This window comes from Orcinus orca, chromosome 3 (genome assembly GCF_937001465.1).
Source record: "Orcinus orca chromosome 3, mOrcOrc1.1, whole genome shotgun sequence".
Taxonomy (NCBI): Eukaryota; Metazoa; Chordata; class Mammalia; order Artiodactyla; family Delphinidae; genus Orcinus; species Orcinus orca.
In genome coordinates, this window is record NC_064561.1 from 17,800,234 (window position 1) to 17,819,945 (window position 19,712).

The 19,712-nt window shown below is 49.2% G+C and overlaps 1 protein-coding gene and 1 long non-coding RNA gene across 10 annotated transcripts in view; both read right to left on the bottom strand.

Annotated features, from left to right (window-relative positions):
• Positions 1-19,712, bottom strand: part of RASGEF1C (RasGEF domain family member 1C) — a 97,404-nt gene that overhangs the window by 46,634 nt on the left and 31,058 nt on the right. The gene's annotated exons all lie outside the window — the stretch shown is intronic.
• On the bottom strand, positions 2,630-18,537 carry LOC125963917 (uncharacterized). The gene is made up of 2 exons (XR_007476361.1): positions 15,353-18,537; positions 2,630-3,647 (listed from the first exon to the last, which is right to left on the bottom strand). It is a non-coding gene; the product is annotated as an uncharacterized LOC125963917 (long non-coding RNA).

Consider the following 19,712-nt stretch of genomic DNA (forward strand, 5'->3'; position numbering starts at 1 on the left):
TCCTATGCCACTATCTTCCCTGATGTCCCCCCATTATATCTTTAACTGGGTATTGCTATTGGGTTTTTGTTTGTTTAGTTTCTTGTTTTATAAATTTATTTATTTATTATTTTTGGCTGTGTTGGGTCTTTGTTGATGCACACAGGCTTTCTCTAGTTGTGGCAAGTGGGGGATACTCTTTGTTGTGGTGCTACTCTTCTCATTGTGGTGGCTTCTCTTGTTGTGGAGCACGGGCTCTAGGCATGAGGGCTTCAGTAGTAGTGGCACGCGGGCTCAGTATTTGTGGCTCGCAGGCTCTAGAGCACAGGCTCAGTAGTTGTGGTGCACGGGCTTAGTTGCTCTGTGACATGTGGAATCTTCCTGGGCCAGGGCTTAAACTCGTGTGCCCTGCATTGGCAGGTGGATACTTAACCACTGTGCCACCAGGTAAGTCCCTGCTATGGGGTTTTGTATATGGATTTTTTTATCTCATTAGTTCTAATAGTCTTGGGTTTTCCAGAAACCAATCATGTCTACAATTAATAGTAATTTCATTTTTTCCTTTCTTGTGGTTAAACCTCACTCCCTTTTCTTGTCATAGTGTATTGGACAAAACTCCTGCAAAAACAATACTAGTGGGAATAAACATCTTAAATTGTTCCATCTCTCGATCAGGGACAGGTATGCTCTGGGACAGAGATGAGAGCCCTTCAACGATGATGCTCCTAGTCCCCTTGCAGCTTTTTGGGAGGGTTTGGGGCCACACACAGTTCCTGAATCTGTGTGTGCCCTGGAAGCCCCAGGCATCCTCCTTCCCCTGCCATGAGAAAGAGCTCCCTGTCTAGATGGCCTCTTCAGAGACCATGTTTCAGTTTTACGTCTATCTCTGCAGGGCTGCCTGTCTAGATGGCCTCTTCAGAGACCATGTTTCAGTTTTACTTCTATCTGTGCAGGGCCACCAGAAGCTCTGAGAAGAGGCCTAAATTCCAAGCTTTTCTCACAGGGTCCAGGCAAGACCTGCTCCCCAGGTAGGGCATCTGGAGCCTCAGCTGGCCCAAGGCATGATTGAGAGAGTTGAATGGGCATCTTTGGTTGGGACTGCTTCTGCAGGAATAGGGACAGTCTCTGTGCCCTTAGGGGAAGAGGAGCTAAACTTGGGGCTGTTTCCAAGGGTCCTGGATGAAGTACTTGCCCCATCTGACCCAGACAGGCTCTGACCCCCAGGGGTTTCATTTCAAGAAGAAAGAGATTCTGTGTCATGTTTCATGTGTCTTTTGTTCTCACATGTCACTTAATCCTTAAAACGACCATATGGGAATGATTGCCCACTTCATAGATGAGCAAACCTGGGTCCTACATGGTAAAGTGGAGTGGATAAGGTTACTAGCTGGTGACTTTTACCCAGATCCCAGACTCCAGACCCAGCTCCTATCCTTGGTCCTGGGAAGGAAACTGGTAAATGCTGAACGGAAGACAGACATGGCCCAGAGATTCAGCAGGGGATCTGGGCTCAGGGGCTGAGAGCTTGAGGAGGGCAGCCTGATTACTGGGAATCCCAACATGGCCCAGCCTCCAGGAGGCAGGAAGCCCCCTGAGCAGCCCCTAATGGACTCAGCTGAAGAAGAGGTTTCAGCCCATGGCCAAGCCCTTCCCCCACCCTCACTGGAACCTCAGAGGAGGAAAGGGTCCAAGGGTAGGGGCGTGAACCATGCCATCTCATGCTTGGCTGCTCTGAGCAGTGGCAGCATTTGTTCAGAGCCCCAAAAACCTCTGTGGTCCTCCTCCCCTCCCTCCCTAACAAAGCTTGGAGCTGAGACACTCATCTCATTACAGTTTGGGTCCAATGAAGGGCTCCTCCTTGTTTCCTACTGTCTGAAGGGATACTGTGGGGGTGCTAGGGTCTCCCTCAGACCTGAGCGCAGAGGTGGCACATGCGCAGCCTGGCCTTGCCTTTGGGAGGCCATCCAACAGACTTGGCTGTGAAGGGAGGACTGGCATGGGTTATTTTTGTGCTCCATATGGCCCTCAGCTCCTGCTGACAGAGCCTGCTGCTTCCATATCTTGGGAAGCTCGGGTTTCTGAGATCCTAGGGCCCAGCTTGCAGGCAATCTGTTGAGTGCAGGTTGAAAGCACCAAGACCCACCACAGGTCAGTAAGTAATACAGAGCTCTTCAAAGAGGGAAAATTGGTCTCTCTCTCGCTCCATAATCCATCCAGTCAGTCCCTTACTCTTGGTCCACATCCTTGATTGTTTCCTGAGGACACACTTCTAGAAGGAGCAAGACTGGGCTGAAAGACACCAGTCCTTACAAGCGAATCAAACTATACTGCCCAGTTGCTCCCCCAAACCACAGTGAAGGGGTTTTGTTTTACCCTTCCAACTGCCATGCTTCCTTACTTCCAGGAACCACTTCTCCCCACTGGCTGGAATCCTGCTTAGGTGGGCTTGGGGCGGGTGGTAAACTGGGTCCTGGCAAATGAAAATGAAGCATCCTCTCCTCTCACCCCTGAGTGAGGGACCCAGGTTATCCAATCAGAGTAAATATGGGGCCTTGCTTGGCGACCACCACAGAGAGACGTTCCCTTGATACTTTTTCCTCTCTTCACTTAAAAAAAAACCTAAACACAAAAGATTCTATGAACACACCTATAATTTAAATAAGAATTATTTTTATTATTATTAAAACAATATGAATGAACATCTGTGAACTGCTACCCAGGCTAAGAAAAAGAGAATTACCAGTACCTTAAAATCCCTTACGTACTTTCCCTGATGAATCCACTCCTTACTCCCTAACCTCTAGGCAATAACCATTCTGACTTTTGTGCTAATTGTTCCCTTGCTTTTCTTTATAGGTCTACCTGTGTATCTATCCCAAGAAACATACTTCTTAGTCTTGAAATTGAAGGGCAAGCACACACCAGCCATGCAAGGAGCGGGCAGCACTGTCCCTGCTGGGCAGAGGCTCCAGGAGGAGGTGAGTGGAGCAGTCTTGGTCTGACTTCCGCTTCTCTGGGAGGTGACAAGGCCCTTTCTGGGGAACTCATGAGCAAGGTCACGAGTGAGTCTTGGGAAACACTGGGCTCTCCACAGTTGGGTGCCTGGCAAGACTGGGGTGTAGACCAGGCACTGGACATGCAGCAGAAGTCCGGTCAGTGAAAGTGGGCTGCTCTGTCCTTTCTATATTTGAGCCCACTGTGGTCTACCTCCCACTCTCAGGGGAAAGCTGGAAACTTCTGTGAGTGATATGCATGTCTTCAGCAGAGCCTGAGGGGAGAGACCCTCATTAGCACATGGTCAAGACAAGCCAAGTACTGATGAGAAGCTGGCCCAAGTTGTCCTGGGTGTTCTGTCCTTGGGTTAAGAAGATGGCCTGATGGAAGCGGGGGGTCTTAATGATGACAGTTTGTTTCTTGGGTTGCCCTGATGCAGTGTGGCTCAGTTGCCCTCCACATGTGGTGCAGAGCTGCTATCCTGGAATCATTTTCACCATCCTCCAAAGGATGATTCCCTTGTCATTTCTATTGTGTGGGGTCTCCTTCTTTCTGCAGCTCATGTCTTCTTCTTTTCTGGTTTATTCTTTCATTTCAATGGAGCTCATCCTCCAGTAGCTTCTTGAGAAGAGTGTTTAGGAAACAAATTTGAATTGTAGGACACCCAGCTGGTGCTGGGGGTGTCGTGAGTGTGAGAGTAAAGGAGAAACACACACCAGATCTCATATCACATCATGCAGACCTCCTTTGGAGGCCCCTAGACATTGCATCACCAGGGCTATTTTCTCATAGTCTTTGATACCTACTGAAATTCTCATGTCTGTTTGTTTGCTTATTTCTCCTCTGTTTCCCCACAAGATCAGGAGCCCTGGAACATGGTCTCTCACGTCCACTGAAGCATCCCCAGTGCCTGGACTGTGCTTAGGCACATGGTAGTTACCCCAAAACATATTTAAACGAAGAAATGAGTGAGCAGATAGATGGCTATTAGAGCCTGGTCCTATCTGGCCACTGACCTGTTGTATAGCCTGAGACAGAATGCTTCCCTTCTCTGGGCCTCATTTCCTCACTGAACTAAGGGGACTGGAGTGGGAAGGTACCTGACCTTGTCTAGCTCTGGTCTGCACAGGGGCAAGAGCACTGTCCAAAGTCAACAGCTTCCTGCTCACAGGTCCTGCCTTCTTTCTGAAAATCAGGATGATTTTTGCATGCCTCTAGACACCGGATCCCTCCATCTTTCAGGGCCACAGAGGTCCCACACAGAGGCTGGAAATTCATCCCTGAGTCTCAAAGTGCCGGGCAAGAATCCAGCTGGACCAGGAGATGGAGAAACTGAGGACTGGAGAGGGGACACTCGCACTACAGGTCAAAGCTCTGGCTGCCAGCCTGGAGGATTCCCAGTCCACATGCCACCATGCAGAGCAGACCCCGGTGGGTGTCTCAGATTCTCAGAGCCAAAAACAGAACTGTCCTCTGGACTTAGATCTCCTCTATGTCACCCTGAGCAACTCAAAGCCAAACAGCATTTCATTAGTGACATTTGATGATCAGCTCCCCTTATCTCATTAAGGAACTTTTTACAGGCATGCATTGTCATAAATAGATTTATGATTTTACTAATATTTTGGTGTGTTAAACTATTCTGGTTCCTTTGCCTTTCCATATACATTTTAGAATGACCTTGTCTGTATCTACAAAAACCCCTGCTGGGATTTTGACTGGAACTGTAGCAAATCTGTAGATTAATTTGGGGAGAACTGGTAACTTTACTATGTTGATTGTTCCAGTCCATGAGCACAGTATGTATTTTTTTTGTGTGTGTGTGGTACGCAGGCCTCTCACTGTTGTGGCCTCTCCTGTTGCAGAGCACAGGCTCCGGACACGCAGGCTCAGCGGCCATGGCTCATGGGCCCAGCCGCTCCACGGCACGTGGGATCTTCCCGGACCGGGGCACGAACCCGTGTCCCCTGCATTGGCAGGCGGACTCTCAACCACTGCACCACCAGGGAAGCCCCACAGTATGTTTTTAATGTCATTGATTTCTACATTTATCTTTATTATTTCCTTCCTTCTTCTGTCTGCTTTGAGTCTATCTTGCTCTTCTTTTTCTGGTGTCTTAAGGTGAAAGTTTTAATTATTATTTAAGACTTTTCTTCCCTTCTAATGTGAGAATTTAATGCTATCAATTTCTTTTTACAGTACTGTTTGAGGCATATCCCACAAATTTTGATATGCTGTATTTTCATTCTCATTCAGTTAAAAATATTTTCTAATTTCCCTTGAGACTGCCCCTCTTACCTACGAATTATTTAGAAATGTGTTGTTTTATTTCTAAGTGTTTGGAGATTATTCTGTTCTTCTATACTTGATTTCCAATCTAATTCCTTTATGGTCAGAAGACATATTTTGTATTAATGCAATGTTTTTATATTTGTTAAGGTGTGTTTTATAATCCGACATAGTCTATCTTGGTGAATACTCCATGTGCATTTGAAAAAAATGTGTATTCTGCTGTTGTTGGGTCAAGTGTTGTATAAATGTCAATTAGATCCAGTTGGTTGATGGCATTGTTTGGTTCTGTATCCTTGCTGATTTCTGTCTACTAGTTCTCATGATTAGTGAGAGAGAAGTGTTGAAGTCCCTAACTATATTTGTGGATTTGTCTATTTTGCCTTTCAGTTCTGTCAGTTTTGCTTCATGTATTTTGATGCTCTGCTTTTAGAAGCATGCACATTTAGGACTGTTATGTACACTTTGCAAATGACCCTCATCATCATGTAACATCCCTCTTTGGTGATTTTCTGGAGTTCATTCTGTTATTAATATTGCTACTCTAGGTTTCTTTTGATTAGTATTTTCATGGTATATCCTTTCCCATTCTTTTTCTTTGAACCTATCTATGTCATTATACAGTTGACCCTGGAACAATGCAGGGGTTAGCAGTGCTGACCCTCCATGCACTCAAAAATCCACATTTAACTTTACAGTCAGCACTCTGTATCTGCAGTTCTGCGTCTGCAGTTCTGTAGTAGATTTTGCATAATTCTTAAGGGCTCAAGGATTTGAGGGGTGGTAAATGAGCACTGGCTTTATCGTAAAGTTAGCATTAGCCCCTAATGAGAGATTTCTCCTACTCTTTGAAGCTTTGAAGCTAGGCACTGACTTGTCCTCTCCAGCTATTAAAGTCCTAGATGGCACCTTCTTCCAATATAAAGCTATATTAAAAATCTGTTGCTTAGTGTAGCCACCTTTATTCATTATCTTAGCTAGATCTCCTGGATAGCTTGCTGGAGCTTCTTCTTCAGCACTTGCTGCTTTACCTTGCACTTTTATGTTAAGGAGATGGTGTCTTTCCTTAAACTTCATAAACCAACCTCTGCTAGCTTCAAACTTTTCTTCTGCAGCTTCCTCACCTCTCTCAGCCTTCACATAATTGAAGAGAGTTAGGGCCTTTCTCTGGATTAGGCTTTGGCTTAAGGGAATGTTGTGGCTGGTTTGATCTTCTCTCCAGAACACAAAAACTTTCTCCATATTAGCAATAATGCTGTTTCACTTTTGTATCATTCGTGTGTTCACTGGAGTAGCACTTTTCATTTCCTTCAGGAACCTTCCCTTTGCATTCACTACTTGCCTGTTTGGCACAAGAGATCTAGCTTTCGGCCTATCTTGGCTTTTGACATACCTTTCTCACTAAGCGTAATCATTTCTAGCTTTTGATTTAAAGTGAGAGGCATGTGATTCTTCCTTTTATTGAACACTTAGAGGACCTTGTAAGGTTGTAATTGGCCTAATTTCAATACTGTTGTGTTTCAGGGAATAGGGAGGCTGGAGGAGAGGGAGAGAGACAGGGGAATGGCCTGTTGGTGGAGCAGTCGGAACACACATGTATTGATTAAATTTGTTGTCTTTATGGGTGCTGTTCGTGGTGCCTCAAAACAATTACGGTAGTAACGTCAAAGATCATTGATCACAGACCACCCTAACAATTATAGTAATAATGAAATAGTTTGGAATATTGTGAGAATTAACAAAATATACTGCAGAGACACAAAGTGAGCAAATGCTGTTGGAAAAATTGCTTGACACAGAGTTTCCACAAGCCTTCAATTCATAAAAAATGCAGTAACTACAAAGTGCAATAAAATGAGGTATGCTTGTAGGTACTTTTCATAGTCTATTTAGAATCAATATTTTTTACCACTTCAAGTGAAATATAGAAAACTTAGCCACAACTAGGGTGCTTTACCCTCTCTCCTCTATATTGTAAGCATCTTATATGTTACATCTACATACACTGAAAACAACATCTGACAATGTTATCATCTTTGTTTTCAACCACCAAACATATTTTAAAAATTCAAAGGGAGAATAGTCTGTTGTATTTATACAGGTATTTATCATTTCTGTTACTATTCTTTCATTCCTGATGTTATAAGTGCCCTTCTGGTATCATTTCCCTTCTACCAGAGCAACTTCCTTTAGCAATGCAAAAGAGCAGGTCTGTTGGCAATAAATTCTTAGTTTCCTTTCAGCTGAGTGTTTCTTATAACATCTTCATTCCTGAAGGATCTTTTCAATGGATCTAGAATTGTGGGTTGACAGTCCTTTTCTTTCAGCACGTTAAAAAATGTTGTTCCAATTATTTGACCTCTATGGTTTCTAATGAGAAGTCCACAGTCATTTGACTCACTCTTCCCTTCTAAGTAAAGCATCATTTCTCTTGGCTGCTTTTAAGATTTTTTTCTTTGTGTTTAGTTTTCAGTGGTTTGATTATGATGTGTCTGGGCATGAATTTCTTTGTGTTTTATTTTGTTTGGGATTCACCTTGTTTTGGGTTTCTTGAATATGTGGATTTATATCTTTGATTAAATTGAGACGTTTTCAGCCATTATTTCTTCAAATACTTTTTCTGCATTACACTTTTTCTCCCACCCTTTTGGGACTCCAGTGACATAACTGTTAGACGTTTTGCTATTATTCCATAGATGCCTGAAGCTCTGTTAATTTTTCTTTCAATTTCTCTCTGTTGTTCAGACTGGATAATTTCTATTGAACTACCTTCAGTATCACTGATCATTCTCTCTCATTTCCATTCTGTTACTGAGCCCTTCCAGTGAGTTTCTAGATTTGGGTTATTGCATTTTTCAGTTCTAAGATTTCCATTTGGTTCTTTACATCTCTTATTTCTTTGCTGACATTTTCTATCTTTCCATTTGTTTCAAGAGTGTTTGCCCTTACTTGTTGGAGCATTTTTATAATAGCTGCTTTAAAGTCTTTGTCAGATAATTTGAATTTGCTAAGATTCATCTTAGCATTGGCATCTATTCATTGTCTTTTCCCATGTGAGTTGAGATTTTCCTAGTTCTTCACATCTCAAGTAATTTTGGATGGTGTTCTAGACATTTTGAATACTATGTTTACAAATTCTTGTTCTTTAAAAAATCCCATGGAGAATATTTATGTTTCTGTTTTAGCAGGCAATTGATCCAGTTGGGCTTGTTCCAAAAGTTGGGCTTGTTCTGATGGGGTTGTGATTTTAATGTTAGTTTTATTTTCAAAGCCATTGAGTTGATGTTCAAATCTGTATGTCATGCAGTGGCTAATCTGAGATGTGGGCAATAGTCTTATTTTGTACTTTAGTTATCAAAGCCTATGATGTGCTCTTTAGGGTCAGATCCCCACATGTGCGGCTTGGGTATGAGCCCAGGAGTTCATAAACAACTTTATGAGATTGCTTTTCTGACCTCCTCCCTTTCTACAATCTATGGTATTTTCCAGTCTCCCGGGGCTCCCTTTTTTTGGTCTTCAAGGCAGAAAGCTAGGGCTTTACTTACCCCCGTTCTGCTATGCACTTCCTATGACTATGCCTGCATCCATGGCTAAGTGGTAGGAGGACAGAGAGAGATAGAAAAGTGGCAAGTTCACCCTGTCTTCAGTGGGGCAACAGCTCCTCTGCTCAGAGAGAAAGGTTCCCCTTCCTCAGAGTTTTAGGTTCTTGCGGGATCCAAGAAATGGTCTTGTGGGATTGCTTGTGAGCTAGAGTATAAAAGAGCACAGAAAAGATTTTTTAAATGGATTTTCCTGCTCTCTCAGAAATAAGAGGCCTCTCACTTGCTCCTTGAGCCAGAACCAGTGGGTGTCTCCTGAAGCTCTCTGTGCCAGTGTTGATGTCCCTTTTAGGTTTCAGGCTGCCCTGAGTTCAGGCTAGCGAACACCAGTGGAGGAAAAATGGTAAACTCACTGCCAGTTAGGTGGTACTTCAAATTCTGATTTTCTTCCCCAATCTGCCTGCTATTATTCAGTTTTCAAAGTCCTCTAGCTGCTCCATGTGTACTGTTAGATTTTAAGCTGCAGTGGGAGAGATAGGATGGAGTATGCTTATACTATCCTAGAACCCGAAAGCTGGTGCTTATATTACATTTTGTAGTTTCATTCTTTTTAAAAATCAATAATGTTTGTTTTCATTACATTAATTTTATGGTCACTTTCAATTGATACTGGTGATTTAGATAGGAATGTAAAATTTCACTACAGAATACTTTCATTTTAATAAATGAGTTGATTTTATAAAAAATAGTAAGCAAGACTACACCAGTATCTGCCTGCCTGCTGTGCCCCAAACATGCATCCACACTCCCACCACTGAGTCGGGTTTTCAACTGTTTCCTCCATTTTAGAGGACCCGTCTTCTGTTCCTCTTGAAGGTCCAGCTGCAGTGTTCCCTCCTGGAAGAAGCCTTCAAAAATGCAGTAGAGGGCTTCCCTGGTGGCGCAGTGGTTGAGAGTCCGCCTGCCAATGCAGGAGACACGGGTTCATGCCCCGGTCCGGGAAGATCCCACATGCCATGGAGCGGCTAGGCCCGTGAGCCATGGCCGCTAAGCCTGTGTGTCCGGAGCCTGTGCTCTGCAACAGGAGAGATCACAACAGTGAGAGGCCTGCGTACCACAAAAAAAAAAAAAAAAAAAAAAAAATGCAGTACATAGGGGGCTGGGGCCAAATGCATTTGGAGGCGGCCACTAGAGGAACAGAGTAAAGAAAGGGTCCTCTGAGCAGCTGGGGTTATAGAGACAGACTTGGGAAGGGCTGGTAGGCTGCGACAGGGGGAGCGGGTGGCAGGTGGGCATAAGCTGCAAGGGTGTGTGTGGACTCCTCCCTGAGCCTGAGTTTCCCCCCATGAACAATGGGGATGGTAAGCCCACATAAGCATGGAAAGGTTGTGAGCAACTGCGCCCAGGACAGCACTGGAACTTGGTCAGAACCATCCCCGGCTACATCCCATGACATGGCTGGGCCCTCCTCTAAAGTCCTTCTCATGGCCCATGAGGTCCCCCCGACTGGGCTCCAAGCCCACCACTCCAACCTCGTCCTAAATTCTCTCCTTGCACACACTGCACTCATTCTTGCCTCGGGGCTCTGTGCTTGCTGTTCCCCACTGGGAACACCCTTCCTCCCGGATGCCTCCCTCTCATCCCCCATCAGAGCCTTCCCTGACTGCAGGTCCACATGGCATTCACTGCCCAGTTATTCTCCACCCTGGACATCATTTCATATTCCTGTGGCATGAAGCTATCGAGTGTCTTATTTGTCTCCTGTTCTCCCCATGGGACCGTGAGCTCCTTGGGGGCACAGCTTTGTTAGTCCTATTCATGGCTGCACCCCCAACATCTGGACCAGGGCTCAGCCAGCACTTGCTGAATGAATGAATGAATGAATGAATGAACAAACGAACAACCGTCACTAGGCGGTGACTGGATGCAACACCAGACAGAGGAGGGCAGAGAAAGTGCTTAGTGGTGCCTGGCCAGGGGCTGAGGCTGACAGTGGTGACCATGCTGCTTCATGGGGCTGGCCAGCCAGGCGACAGCTGCCAGGGAGGAGTGTGGCTTGTTTTGTGAGGGGAAAACAAGTGTCTTATTTATCACAGACAATGAATATCAGACTGTGTGAAAAACACATTTGTCACTGAGATGTGTGAATCAAGGACCCAGGAATGAAAGCGCTAACTGTTCCTCAGCTGAGATTCTTTTAGATACTGCTACCCACCAGCGGAGAGGCACAGCCCTGCCTGCCCTGCCCAGGCCCAGCCACCTCGTCCCCTTGGAGGCCACCACCCCAGTCAGGCTCACCACCCTCCTGTGACTGACCAGAGTCAGCTGTCCCCAGGTTTCTCTCCTGTCGAACCTCCTGATGGCTCCTGTGGCCCCAGCCCTCAGCTGAGCCCCTCTCTGTGCTGCAGCCAAAGGGGCTGCACCGGCAGCTAGATCATGTCCCTCTCTTGCTCCCCGCATCATCAGAGCTGAGTCCTGAACATGGTGGTAGCTGTGGGAGCTGCCCCGAGGCTGGGCCCCCTGCTCTTGGCTCCCTGCCTCACCTCAGGCTATGATGTGTGTGTCTCCCTCCAGTGGGTGGGGTCAGGATCACCCCTCTGTGGCCCCTGTCCAGCGAGAGGCTGGACATAAGCACTGGCTCTCATAAGCACTGTAGAGCCGCTCCAAATTGGGGCCCTTGAGTCCCAGAGAGTTGGCGACAGCCTGGGTCAGAAGGCCATGGTCCTGGTTCCAGGTGCAGGGGCCACACCTTGAGACACAGGCCATGGCCCCCATCCTAGGCATCCTGGGGCCCTCCTCCAGCCCAGGAGTGGGATCCTCACCTCTTTAACCTCCTTGGGGAGGGAGTACCCAGTGGGCTACAGGGAAGGAAAACCATTCTCAGCTCAGGTTTTGTGGCTTCTGAGTTGCAAGAGCCTGGGACTTTCAGCTTCCACAGCTGAGCTCCGAAGGCGGCCTCAGGTGAATATAGAAGGTGTGAGCCATCTAGGAGGTCATGGGCCCTGGGGCCTGCTCACCTGGAGGTGGCAGGGCAGGGGGAGCCTCATGTTCAGACACTGAAGACTGGAAGAAAGGGGACATCAACAAGGACCACGGTCCCCACCCTGCATGGCCCTGGAACCCAACATAACCCTGGAGATGACAACACCCCAGCAAACCCAGAGCCAGCATTCTGGGCTGAGGGATTTGTCTTTGTTAACGCTGAAAACCTTTGGAATGTCTAGTCCACTGTGCTCGGCACCCACTGCCTTGACTCCCCGCTGTGGGTCAGCCCCGGCTGCCTGCGCACCTGCAGGGACGCTGCCCATATCTCCTTGGAGTTTGAGGCAAAAATAGCTAATTGCATCTCCAAGTGTCTGCATGAGTCACCCGCACCTCCTGACAAACACCTCTCAGGTGTTTTCAAGGATGGGAAATGGTTGGCAAAAATAAAACCTTTGTTTTTTATCCCTGTGGCTTCTGGGATTCGTTTCAGAGTGTCTGGGGAGGTAAGCCTGGGAGGCCTGGGGACGTGCCCTGTGGGCTACGCGCTGGTGGGGGGGGGGTCTTCCTCACCGTCTGGCACTGGGACAGTCCCTTCCCCTGTATGAGCCTCAGTTTCCACATCTATAAAGTGCGCTGATAATAGCCACCCTGAGGTGGGTCTACTGGGGTCAGGAGCAGAGTCAGTGCTCTATCGGTGTGGTCCTGCCCACTCTCTGACAAGGGGCACTCAGGATCCTATCGTTCTCAGATGGCCGGGAGGCCATCCCAGCCTGCTCCCCTGCCTCCTTCAGGTGGGAACTGCCCCTGGCCCAGGCTGCCCGGCCTTCCACTGCCACTTGTGTTATCCTGGCCTCTCTCAGACCTCAGGATCTGGCCAAGTGCACCTTATGCCATCCTGGTCAGGCCCCAGGAAACACGAGGTGGCTAAGGAAGTGGGGGCATGGAGGTGCAGGGATCCCCAGCAGTCAGGACGGTCTGGGGTGTGCACAATTCCCAGATGCTGCTGCCCAATGGCTCCTCTCAGACCCTCCCGTCAAGCCCAGCCAGGGCCTTCCTGCCCCAGCCTGAAAAGAACTGGGCCCACCTCCTCCTTTCTCTAGAATCCCTGCTAGGCCCCACCGTGGAGCTGGAGCCCACCTGGATCTCCTCCCCACAAGTGTGCCCTCTCACCCTATAGCCCTCCCACCTGCCCACCAACATTCCATTCCCACCTCTCTGGCCCCTTCCTGCCTCCAGGCCTTTGCACTTGCTGTACCCTCTTCTTGGATGGCAGAGGCTGAAGTTCAACCCGCTGTCCTTTCCTCCAGGGAGCCTGACTCAATCCCCTCCGCTGGTGGCCAGAGCTCCCTTTCTGGGCTCCCATGCCCTTCGCACAGTCCTCTGGGCACATATGTCCCTGGGCAGGGCCTGCGTTCCCTGTCTGGCTCTCTCACCTACTTGTTCATGGCCAGGGAGGGTGCAGTTCACCTCTCTGTCCCCGGTACTGGTCTTGGCGGGCACCGGCCAAGTGCAAGCTCAATGGTCACTCCAGGTAAGTCACCTGAGGTTGACAAGCAGAGGCCCAGGTGTCCTGCCCTTTTAAACGGTGAATTTGCTGACCTTATTTACACAAGGGCTTTCATAAGAATCAGCATTTCTGCCTTCGCTCAAGAGCTCAGAAGAGCCAGCCACATCAGGCCTGTGCTCCCGCCTGGCACCTGTCCCTCTACCCGGGGATGCTACCACCTCACTGTCCCCATCAGCCGCCTGTCCCTGCTCTGCCTGGCCTGATTAAATCCTCTGTGGTCGCCTGGGATTTGGGCACCTCAGGGGATCCTGGGGCAGGGGTCCTGCTGTCCTGGGGCACACTGGAGACCAGACCCTCACACTGACTGTACCTGTGGAAGCCACATGGACATCACTCCCTGGGGCTGTTTCCCTCTAGTTAGAGATGTCTGTTAAGGGTCTGGAAAATCTTAATGAACAGAGAAATCATTTCATTTCTCCCTGAATTTGGAAATCTTCAGGAAGGAGTTAAAACCTGTGGGATGGGGCTTCCCTGGTGGCGCAGTGGTTGAGAGTCCGCCTGCCGATGCAGGGGACACGGGTTTGTGCTCCAGTCCAGGAAGATCCCACGTGCCACGGAGTGGCTGGGCCCGTGAGCCATGGCCGCTAAGCCTGCACGTCCGGAGCCTGTGCTCCACAATGGGAGAGGCCACAACAGTGAGAGGCCCACTTACCACAAAAAAAAAAAAAAAAAAAAAAAACCCTGTGGGATGGTCCCAGAGAGTTGGGCAGCTGAATGACTAGGAGGGCGCTGCGGACTTCCCACCTCTTCTCCTCCCCCCACAGATGGTAGGAACTGGAGAAGTAGGGCCTGAGTGACACCCAGCAGGGCCACTTATCTGAAAATAACTCCGAGAAGCAAGAAGCTGCTTTTAAATACTTCTCATTCTTGCTATAAGAAGAGGCTCTCACAGCTGAACTTTAACAAATTCGTCATTGTCTTTTCTGGGAAGACAAGGGAAGATGAAGTCATCAGTGTTATAATAAAACAAAGAAACATACTGTTTTTCTCTGGCTTCTCTCAGGAATGTCGAGTAGACAGAGAAAAGGCCCTTGTCAGAGAGGCTGGGAGGATGTATGTGTGTGTCTGAACCCCGTAGCTGGTGGCTCCATTTGGCATTCTGAGTCACTCCCTATCCTGGGCTGTAGCCTCTGGACCACTGGGGCCCTTGTCCACGGCCAACAGCATGCAGCATGTGCACAAACACAATTGTGAATCTGGTTCCCTCCAGGCTTGCTGAAAAGCAGTTTGACTGTCACCTGCAGGGGACACAGAAGGGGTTCTGTGGTTGTCACAGAAGGGGAAACTGAGGCTCAGAGAAAGGGCCTGACCTGTGCTAGGTCACCCAGCTGGATTGAGGGGGGGACCAAGATGGCCCCCACCCCTTCCAGGGATTCAAATTGATATTGGGCTTTTATTGACTTCTGAAATGGGTCTGGGGTAGCCCACAGCCGGGACTGATTCTGACTTGGGAGGGTCTCCACACAGAGACCCCAGGCAGCTCATGTGGGGAAAGGCCCAGGCTGGATGGTGGGCTACTCGGATCACAGGCACTAGAGGCTGCCCCAGTGCACATGGTCAACCCCAGGGGCCCAGGCAGATCAGTGCCTCCCCAGCCACTGTCCTAAAAGACAGTAAAGGAGGTAATGGTGTTAGAACTTGAGTCCTGTGTAAGAGGCCACTTGTCCATGGCCACCTTTGCAGAAGGCCGTGAGCCTCTGCCTCTGAGGCTGAGACCTCCCACACTGGGGGTAGGGCCATCTTGGTCAGATGTGGGCACTGGACATCTGTCCCTGCCCTCAGCATCTGGGGGAGGCTGGAAGTCACTGGAGTTGCTCCTGGAAAATGCAGATGCCTGGGCCTCGCCCCAGCTTGTGGACATCCTGGGTGGTTCCAATGCTCAACCAGCCAGATTCTTCACCTAGAGGAGTCCCAGATGTGGGGACCCACAGACCACCACCCATCTGGGAGCCCTCAGGCAAGTCCCATCCCCCTAAGAGCTTCCTAATAAAGTGGATACAGTGCACCGCCTCACTTGTGGACAGGAGGATACAGGTGTGAACCAGCCGCGACGCGCCAAACTCACAGCCCAAAGACGGTTAACACACACATCCTTGAAAATAAACACATGAGTATTAAGAAAGCCCAACAATGCCCTGGCAGAAAGGGGACAGCCAGTTTTCCCTCCGACAGATTCACCAGTCCTTCTACTAGTAGCAGTAGTGATGGTGGAAGCAGTAAGAGGGATCACAGCGACAGCAGGAGCCCAGACTCACTGCTCAGCCACTGGGTGGATTCCTCATCGTCTCTGTCCCCCACCACGCCGTTGCTCTCATCCTCCCTGTTTCACATGAGGTGACCCTGGTTGAGTGACTTGCCGCTGCAGTGTGGGGAGCTGGGGGAGCCAGGCCATGGCACGGCATGTGACCAAGAACACAGCTCACCCCACTTCCTCCATTCTGGGCCCTGGGCCACATGTGTCAGTGCATGGAATCCCCAAGAGGGAGTGCTGGAGAAGTGAGGACACCCACCAGAAGGAGAAGTTTTCACAGGGCTAGGGACACCGATATGCCAGGTACCAGCAGGGTGATAAGGGTGGGGCCCCCCTATGCACACCTGCCCTGTGCAGCCCCCTGGGTCCCTCCAAGAGCCTGGCTCGGGCTCAGGACCTTCAGAACATGAAACCGCTCATTTCAGCGTTCGTTGAATGACAGGATCGATTTCATGATATTTCCGGGTCTGACTACTCTCTGCACAGCTATTCACTTAATCATGTTCTTTATATCAATTCACATTTTAAAATTAGCATCATTCTTACCAATAATATCTATGAACTCACAGGTCTAATGTACTGGCTGTGTGCTTTTTAAAATGCATTAAAATAAACATGTCAACACATAACAGTGACTGAATAGTGAACAAGTGCTGTAGTCAATCCTCAGCCCAGCCTGAAGAGGCAGCATTGCTGGTCCCTGAGGACAATGGCTGTTGGGTGAGGTGGATTTTAGGACCTCTAAAATCTTGGGGTCTCTTAGGTGAACGAAGCTGCCTCCTTGACATGCCTGAGACCCAGAGGGACCCATGTCTTTGGGCCCCAGCTGGCTACACCCTCCAGCAGCAGGTGGCCCTTGAGGCAGAGGTCACACAGGCCACACCCTCCCCTCAGCACACTTTCACTGTGGTCTCCAGTCCATGGAGGGCCTGGGAGGGCAGTGAATGGTCCAGCCATGCTGAGTGCTGCTTTAATCTTGCAAAGACCTGTCCTAAGTGGCTGCCAATCCTGTCATCAGGACAATGACTTCCAGGTTCTGTACAGGCCACCAGGCCAGCCCAGGCACCACCTATCATACCTCCAGGACTTGCCAGGATGTGGCAGGGAGGAATCACTGCTTGTGCAGATGGGCCATGCTGCTCCGGGGACAGGGGGCCCTGGCTTTCTGGGACTAATACTTTTCTTCAAAAAAAGACACAGACACTATGAAAACATCACTGTTCTGGTGATGGCAGCTGTCAGGGCCTGGCAGAGGCCAGTCCCACATGAGTATCCTCCTGGCCCCAATCTGCTCCTGGAGGAGGGGGCTACAGAGAAGAGGGGCTTCCAGGGATGGTGACTTTGCCAGCATGTGGGGGACCGAGATGTGTGGGGTGAGACCCTCAGTGAGAGAAGGAGTGGCCAGGTAAGGGGCAGTGAGGGTGATGCTAGTCTAAGGGCCATAGAGCAACTGGAGTTACTTCCAGAAATATCCGTCCTAGGAAAGGATGTCTTTGGGGCTGTCTGCACATAATATCCCTGGCTCAGCAGCCCTGATCCCTTCCCTCTCCAGGCCCACCTCCTACTCGGTGCAGGGGCTGGCCTGCCTTAGTAACTTATTTCAAGGTGAACTCACTGAGTGCTTATGCTCTGCTCACCTAGCAGTTTCCCTAAGGAAGCAGCCTGTTAATTGGCTCCATTTTAACCTCTTCTCAGTTCCAGCAGCCCCAGCAAAGGCCCTCAGATGAGTGTCTGCACTATCCCTCTGGCCAGGCTGCAGCAGTACATGGACCAAGTGAGGCTAGGGCGCAGTAAGCAAGAGAAAGACCCCAGCTCGCCTCCTGGTCCACACCAAGACTTGGCCCTGCTGTAGCTGCCCAAGGTCACGGGCCTCTGTGGCTTCTGCCTACCCAGCATCTATTCCTCCTTCTGGCAACAGAACCCATTCTGTCCTCTCTCTCTTGCCTGTGGTATTAAAGGCACATGGCCCTAGTGGCTACTTGGGGTAGGAACTAGCTTGGCCTACAGTGCTTTGGGATGGGCATGAGATTCAGGCCCGGCCACTCGGTGCATTCTACCTCCAGACTTTGGGATAGATTCATGGGTAGGCATGTCACTTGGGTGGGCCACCAGACAGATAAATGTCTTGGGAGCAGAGACTCTGTCTTCTGCTTAGGGAAAGTAAAGGACAGGAGGTAAGTGCAAGGTTGCTGAGACCCGTCGTATAAAAGAAGCCCATGTGGAGAAAGAAGAGCCAACAGGCAGAGAGCCTGAGACCATGTCCTAGATCTAGCCATGCCTGAAGTCTACCCCTGGGCTTTTTATTTACAGATGCAAATACATTCTCTTTTTGTGCTTATGTCTGCTTGAGCTGAGTTTCTGCACATGCAATAGAAAGAACCTTAATGACCCAGGCGCTCAAGACAGGCATGTTTTTGGAGTACACCACCACCGTGGACTGTGGGAAGTGCATTGGCTTTACACATAGGCTGACCAGGGCAGGTGTGGGTTTGGTCCTTAGCTGTGAGTTCCTGGGGAGGTCACCTTCCCTCTCATATTCTCTTCTGTAAAATGGATCTAATGACCCCAGCTCACAGGCTGATGTGCCAAGGTGACATCTGGCCTGGAACTCAATGGCAGGAAGGACCAGATATGGGAAGGACATCCTGGGAGTTGGGGAAGGGCTGTGTAGGGGGCAGCAAGTGCCAAGGCCCAGAGGAGGGAGCAAGCCAAGAAGAGCGAGGCTGCTGTGGCTAGAGCGGGTGACGAGAATCCTCACCATGGGGCACGGGATGGGGAAGAGGTAGGTTTGGTCAAGTGTTGTGGGATGGCCCTGGTGGGTCTCTACTGGGTGAAGAATGGGCATGATTGTGGGATGAGCTGGAATCAGGGGGTGGAGAGAAGTGGCTGCATTCTGGACAGATCAAGAAATTGACACCCACAGGCCATGCAGATGTTTGGATGGCAAGGGGGTGGCTGATGGAAAAGGACACTCAGCTACTCAGGTTGGCACCTGGCCACCTGGGTGACTTGACTGAGATGAGGGAGACTGTAGGAAGAAGAGGTGGGAGGGGTGGGGGGAAGCCCAGAGTGGAACAGTGGAGGAAGGAAGGGCTGATCAGTGGGCCAACCATACAGAGAGCAGAGGACAGCATGAGGCGATGCCCCAAGGTTTTGAGGACCTGCTCCAGAGCAACTGATGGGTGGTATGAAGGCAGAAGCTAGCATGGATCTTCACCTTCGACCTTAACCATTACTCTGAGACCCTATCCAGGGAGAGTGCAACGATCAATAGCACCTGCCAAGGGCAAGGAGGCTCACCACACTGCTAAGCATGTGCAGCACCCGGCAACAGGCACTGGTTAAGCGAAGGGTGGTCCCTTTCTTCAACAGAATACCATGCAGCAGTCAGAGGAGCACAAGAGATGCTGAGAATGTCTGCCAGCTAAGGAGTGAGAAAAGCCAGTTATAATTCAGGCTATGTTTAGAATGAGCGAAGCTTTGCAAAAGAAAAATATACCTCCATGCACCCAGAGAAAAAGTCCAGCACAGTCAATGATGAGAGGGATTATCTTGTCCTTAATAGGCTAGTGAGTGGTTTTGGTTTCTCCTTTACCACTTTCTGCATTTCTGACATTTTCCCCTTCAATGGCTTGTATTACTCTTACAAAGAAGCATCAGAGAGTTTTCATTTTGGGGAAAAAAGAAAGGAAATACAAGGAAAGAGCAGACAGGTGATGGAGGAGGAGTGTGGCTCCAGGTCCCCCAGCAGACGCCAGGGGGAGGCAGCTTGCTGGGGCCTGCAGCTTTGGGGAAGGCAGCCAATTCCTCTCTCTCCAGCCACTTGTTAGTCTGAGGAGGTAATAACACACAGAAGCATGCAGGGCACATTTGAGTTTAACAAAAAGCAGGGATGATTGACTCCAAGTCATTTCTCAAAGCAGAAGCCAGCATATGGGATGGCCCGGCTGCTGCCTTCAGACACCAAACAGCTGCAAGGCCGACTCTTTTCTAAAACCAGTGCTGCCACCACTGCTCTTTGAGATGAGCTCCAAGATCCAAATACTCAGAATACAAACTGCCATTTGGGGGTTCACACTGGCATGTGCACAGCTCTTTACAGTTGGCA